The sequence below is a fragment of the Delphinus delphis genome, chromosome 1 (assembly GCF_949987515.2).
Source record: "Delphinus delphis chromosome 1, mDelDel1.2, whole genome shotgun sequence".
In the NCBI taxonomy this organism is placed as follows: Eukaryota; Metazoa; Chordata; class Mammalia; order Artiodactyla; family Delphinidae; genus Delphinus; species Delphinus delphis.
Genome location: NC_082683.1, coordinates 38,026,129 through 38,032,773, shown reverse-complemented (window position 1 = coordinate 38,032,773; position 6,645 = coordinate 38,026,129).

Genomic DNA, 6,645 nt, shown 5'->3' with positions numbered 1-6,645 from the left:
ATTCATGCCGGCCTGTGCAGCCCCAGTGCCCATTCTCTTATCCACACACAATGCCAATAGGGGGTCCTGCCTCCTTCAAATCTCCCACCTCGGACTCCTTCCTGCCTAGAACCTTCTCTGTCTCTCAGTTTTCTTACAGCCTCCTCACTGGCCTCCCTGCCTCTAGACTCTACCCCTCCAACTCAGCCTCTTCACTACAGCCTGGGTGATCCTTTCCAGAACTTATAAAACCCAAATCTGACTGCAGGTCCCAGTTGCCCTCAGAATAAAGTTGCAACACCATTCTCTTCAGGATGGTTTAAAGACTTTCACCATAAACATATAACGTGTTCACACAGATACACCAGTATTCGCAGTTACCCAGTACTTACCCAGCACCAGGAACACGTCAAGCACTCTGCCTGTCCCATTGCATTAAATCTTCACCAAAACCCTTAAATGGCTGCTTTTATTATCATTTCAGTTTCACCAATGAAGGCAACTGGGACACAGAGGTTAACTTTCTTGCCCCAGGTCATAAAGGTGGGGACACTTAAGCCCAAGTCATCTGTAGCTTCACCGCTACTCTCTAATGGCTCTTGGGAGGGGAGCTTTTCTGATGAAGCACTTCCTGGGTGCCAGGCACTGCCCTAGGCCCTTTCTCTGCCTGGGTCCCGGTGGGCCCATCTCACCAGCCTCTTCTTGCCTATTCCCCTCCCGTATACTGCCTCCCAATCTTTCTATTCACTGTGCCATTTTGCCATCTCCGTGCCTCAGCTCAGAGCTCCCCAGCCTGTTTGCCACAAGTGAGACAGGCTGGGACCTGGGACCCTTTGCTGGGACCTGGGCCCCTTTGCTGCTGTGCTGCAGTGCTTGCACCTGGACACACCTCTCCTCCAGCAACAAAATACAAAGAAACTGTATGGGACTAAAAATGACTGCATACATGCGCAGTTGGGGCAAATTTTGGACCCAAAAGATACAAAGAGACCAAAAACCCAACTGCCACTTTTGCAGAACCTGGAGCAAAAGCAGGGTGTCGGGAGCAAAAGCAGGGCCCTGCGCATGCCCCCTGCACACAACACCACCTAAGGGGTGGGCAAAACACCTAAGCCACCCCTCTGTCCTGACCCTTGGACACACCCCTACCCTCATCCCATGTAAGAAACAAGCTTGCCCCCCTTCAGGGAGTGAGAAAGCAAGGGAACCTGTTGTTTGTTCTCGTTCCCCCACTGCAGCAGGGGCCCCAGTAAAGCCTTGCCTGCATTTCTTGTCTGGCCTCTAGTCGATTTCTATGGATTGGGGAAGGCCAAGAACCCTAGTCGGTAACACAAGGACTTTCAGGAGGGCCCGGATAAGCATCACCTTGGACAGGGCGAGCATTTGGCTAGAATGCACCTCAACAGCTGCACCCTCCGTGCCTAAAAGATACTGAAATCCTTCTGAGTCACTTAGCAAAGAGCCACTGCCCTGAGCACTGCACTACCCCAGCTGCCCTAGCGCCTCCCCTGGGATTGCATCCTCTCTTCACAGCCCAGCAAGAAAAGGGCTCCTCTAGGCACAGCCTCTGACTCCCTCAGGGGCCACGGAGGGCCAGCCTGTGCTCATCCCTTGACTTTCTCTCCCCAGTCCTGAGGAGCCCCACCAGCCCCACCAGGGACCACCCAGCACTCACCAGTCCACGGGCACACCATCAAGACTGAACGCCAACCCCGATTCCCACATAGCTACCTGGGGAGGTGGTACCCCTGGTGACACCCTGAGGGCAAGTGCCCGGCGTCCATCTGGACCCCTGAGGCTAGCGTTCCCCTGCAGCTGTCCTTGCGTGGCCACTGGTGAAAATGGCAGCCTCTCGGGAAGCTGGGGAGAGGTGGGGAGAGCAGGCCAGGAGACACAAAGGGGGGCCCTGCAGGCCTCTGCTGGGACTGCTCCTCTGCCAGTGCTGGGGTGGGGGGCTTTCAAGGGCCCGAGGAAGCTTTTCACCAACCCTGATGAATGGAACAAATCTATTAGAATAAATTCACTGAAACTCACTAAAAGCCCACTCAGCAAGGACATTAGTTTTATTGCTAAAATGAGAACTATCACTTAGATAGTGCTTGCTGTATACCCACTGTAAACATTTATTAACTTACTTGTATACTATAATTATAATCATCACCCCATTGTAGAGATGAGGAGGTTAAGGCATAGAGAAATTATTTTAAATGTAAGCATCAGAGTCAGGATTTGAACACAGGCAGCCCAGCACTCTCTTAACTACCACACTCTTAACTACCGTGTTACACAGGTTCTCCCAAGGCCTGTAAGATCAGGTTCGATGTAATTTATATGACATGCTAATAACAGTTTTATGACTTAGTTGACAACAGAGATGCTTGAATATATAAAATCTCGGAGGGCATTAGAAGACCTAGGAATTGTGAGTGTCAGTGCTACTGTTTCAGCAGAAGCTGAGCTAGACTCAGCCCAAGAATGGATGCATTGGTGTGGAGAGAAAGTCTCTACTTAATGAGACTGCAAGTCACCTAATGACTCAGTTTATTGAGAGAGCTTTGAAAGATAGGGACATCTTCAAAAGATGACAACCACATCAGACAATCCCCACAAATTTTCTAAACATCAACAAATTATTTGGAAATTATTAGAATAATCTGATGAAAGAATTGAGCCTCAACTTATATTGCTTTTAAGCCATTTTAGTATATACTAGGTGGGCCAAAATGTTCGTTCGATTTTTTCCGTAAGATGGCTCTGGTAGCACTTAGTTGTCTTTAACTTCATTTGAAACAATTTTGTTAGATTGTATGTGACAGCTGTCATATCACCCTGCATTTAAAAAAAGACTTACCAAAATTGGTGAATTTTTGTGTAGCCATTTTTTTTTTTTTTTTTTTTTTTTTGCGGTACGCGGGCCTCTCACTGTTGTGGCCTCTCCCGTTGCGGAGCACAGGCTCTGGACGCGCAGGTTCAGCGGCCATGGCTCACGGGCCCAGCCGCTCCGTGGCATGTGGGATCTTCCCGGACCGGGGCACGAACCCGTGTCCCCTGCATCGGCAGGCGGACTCTCAACCACTGCGCCACCAGGGAAGCCCTGTGTAGCCATTTTAATATTGAAGACAGAAGAAAAAAAGCAATATTTTCAGCAATATTATGTTTTATTATTTCAAGAAAGGTAAAAACGCAACTGAGACGCACAAAAAGGTTTGTGCAGTGTATGGAGAAGGTGCTGTGACTGATCGAACGTGTCAAAAGTGGTTGGCGAAGTCTGGTACTGGAGATTCCTCGCTGGACGATGCTCCATAGTCGGGTAAACCAGTTGAAGTTGATAGTGATCAAATCAAAACAATAATTGAGAACAATCAACGTTATACCACGTGAGAGATAGCTGACATACTCAAAATATCCAAATCAAGCGTTGAAAGGCATTTGCACCAGCTTGGTTATGTTCATTGCTTTGATGTTTGGGTTGACATAAGTTAAGCGAAAAAACCTTTCTTGACCATATTTCTGCATGCAAGTCTCTACTGAAACGTCATGAAAATGTTCCATTTTTATAACGAATTGTGACAGGCAATGAAAGTGTATACTGTACAATAATGTGGAACAGAAGAGATCATGGGGCAAGCAAAATGAACCATCGACAACCACACCAAAGGCCAGTCTTCAAACAAAGAAGGTGATGTTGTGTATATGGTGGGATTGGAAGGGTGTCCTCTGTTGTGAGCTCCTTCCGGAAAACCAAACGATTCATTCCAACAAGTACTGCTCCCAATTAGACCAACTGAAAGCAGCACTCGACGAAAAGCATCCAGAATTAGTCAACAGAAAACGCATGATCTTCCATCAGGATAACGCAAGACCGCATGTTTCTTTTTTTGTTTTTTTTTTTGTTTTTTGTTTTTTTCCTTTTTTGTGGTACGCGGGCCTCTCACTGTTGTGGCCTCTCCCGCTGTGGAGCACAGGCTCCAGACGCGCAGGCTCAGCGGCCATGGCTCACGGGCCCAGCCACTCCGCGGCATGTGGGATCCTCCCAGACCGGGGCACGAACCCATGTCCCCTGCATCGGCAGGCGGACTCTCAGCCACTGCGCCACCAGGGAAGCCCCGCATGTTTCTTTTTTAAAAAAATAAATTTATTATTTTATTTATTTATCTTTGGCTGTGTTGGGTCTTTGTTGCTGTGTGCAGACTTTCTCTAGTTGTGGTGAGTGGGGGCTCCTCTTTGTTGCGGTGTGTGGGCTTCTCACTGTGGTTTCTCTTGCTGCGGAGCATGGGCTCTAGGCACGTGGGCTTCAGGAGTTGTGGCACACAGGCTCAGTAGTTGTGGCGCTCGGGCTTAGTTGCTCCACGGCAACGTGGGATCTTCCCAGACCAGGGCTCGAACCCGTGTCCCCTGCATTGGCCGGCGGATTCTTAACCACTGCGCCACCAGGGAAGCCCAAGACCACATGTTTCTTTGATGACCAGGCAAAAACTGTTACCGCTTGGCTGGGAAGTTCTGATTCATCCGCCATATTCACCAGACATTGCACCTTCGGATTTCCATTTATTTTGGTCTTCACAAAATTCTCTTAGTGGAAGAAATTTCAATTCCCTGGAAGACTGTAAAAGGCACCTGGAACAGTTCTTTGCTCAAAAAGATAAAAAGTTTTGGGAAGATGGAATTATGAAGTTGCCTGAAAAATGGCAGAAGGTAGTGGAACAAAAGGGTGAATACGTCGTTCAATAAAGTTCCTGGTGAAAATGAAAAATGTGGCTTTTATTTTTACTTAAAAAACTGAAGGCACTTTTTGGCCCGCCCAGTAGTGTAGAAGAAATCACCCCATCCTGCCAAGCCCCACAGGTCCAGGTACGTCGGGGCTTCTCCACACTCAGCTGGTCCTGCCTCCACGTGTGGTTTGAAAATCAAAGAAAATATATTTTGAAGTTTTTAGTAGACTGATTTATTATTCATATTTCCAAAGTGGTTGTTAAATATGTTTAATGTCATAAACCCCCTCAACCTGAGGTGACCAGAGCCTCCTAGGCAGCAACCTTCAGCCAGTGGACCCTACAAATATTATTTTCTAAGTATTCTATAGAAACATTGCCTTATCTCAGGCTTTTCTCTCTCTGGTACTGCCTTTCCTGTTCCTTCCTCATTTTGGAAAACTCCTACACGTCCTGCAAGGCTTAGTTCCAACACCACCTCTCTGTGAAGCCTTCCCCACCAGCCCTCTCCAGACAGAAGAAATCACCCCTCCTGCTGAGCCCCACAGCTCCCTGGGCATCTGGCCTTCTCCACCCTCAGCTGAGCTGCCTCCCCTCGTGGTCTGCACAGCTCTGTTTCCATCACACCCCACCCAGACCGGGAGCCTCTTTAAGGCAAGCCTGGGTCAGATGTTAGATTCATCTGTATAATGAATCTGTCCCCAGGGTCCAGCAGAGACAAGACCCAGGGGAATCCTTTGCGAAATATTCCTAAATGGCAATGAATTGGATTTGTTTGAATCCTGTGAGGGTTTGAGCTGTGTTTCAACCTCCCACCTGCCTGGGTCAGAAAGCTGGTCATCTGAGGCCTTGAGGGTAACCCTGGCAGAGGAGTGGCCTGATCGAGAAGGTGCCCAGGACAGACATGTGTAGCTATGTTGGGAAGAGAATAAGGTGCTGAGAGCCAAGAGGCCTTGAGGGAAGGCTGGAGACACCATGGGTAACCTCACCCCAAACCCTTTACACTCCTCCAGCCAATCAGACAAGCCCCTCCAGGTACCCAGCCAATAGCTACCTATCCCAGACAACCACACATACACCAACCAGATGCCCAGACACACCCAGACTCAGACTTCCTCACACATCAGACACACGACACCATGTGTACACACTCAGCCGAACATGCAGACCCAAGCCAGCCGTACCTACCTAGATGAATACACGCCAATCAGTAACACGTACACACCCAGCCAGGCACATACACCAAGGCCCGTAACCAAACCCAAGCAGCGTACAGCCAGACACACACCCATCCAGCACACAGTAAAACGCCAGCAGGAGGCACACACAAGCAGACCATTTACTGTTTGCAGTAAAGGAACATAAACTCACCAATGCACACAGATGCGACCTCCCCACGCACACAGGAATCTTCTCCATCACACGGATTCGCCGCAGCAACCCCATTAGCCCAGATTTCCTCCTCATCAACCAGGGAGGGGCAGCTGCTCTCTGGGGGCAGATTGATTTATCCAACTAATTAGCCCCAATTAATATTAATACACATTCTCAGGAACTGCAGCAGCTCGGGCAGAGAAGCTGCCTGGGCCATCAATCACCGTCCAGGGGACAGCAGAGGACACTCAGGAACTCCAGAGCACGGGGACAGCACCTCAGGCACTACCCCAACCCCCGCTCCCTGGGCTCCCAGAGGGAGTCCGCCACTATCACCCAAGACATCACCAGCCCACCCCTCCTGGGGCAGTTGGGGAGCCCAAGGCCCAGAAAGGGACTGTCACATCCTGCAGGCCACACGGCAAACCGCAGGCATGGGGCAGAGTTGTCTCCATGCCTCTCCTTCCCCCGCTCCCTCTGCCGCTCTGGAAAGGCTTTGCTGACTTACCCGCAGCTAAACCGCTTCACTGCGAGGCCCAGCCCAGCCACAGTGACTTGCCTCAGTGCCTTGCACTATCCC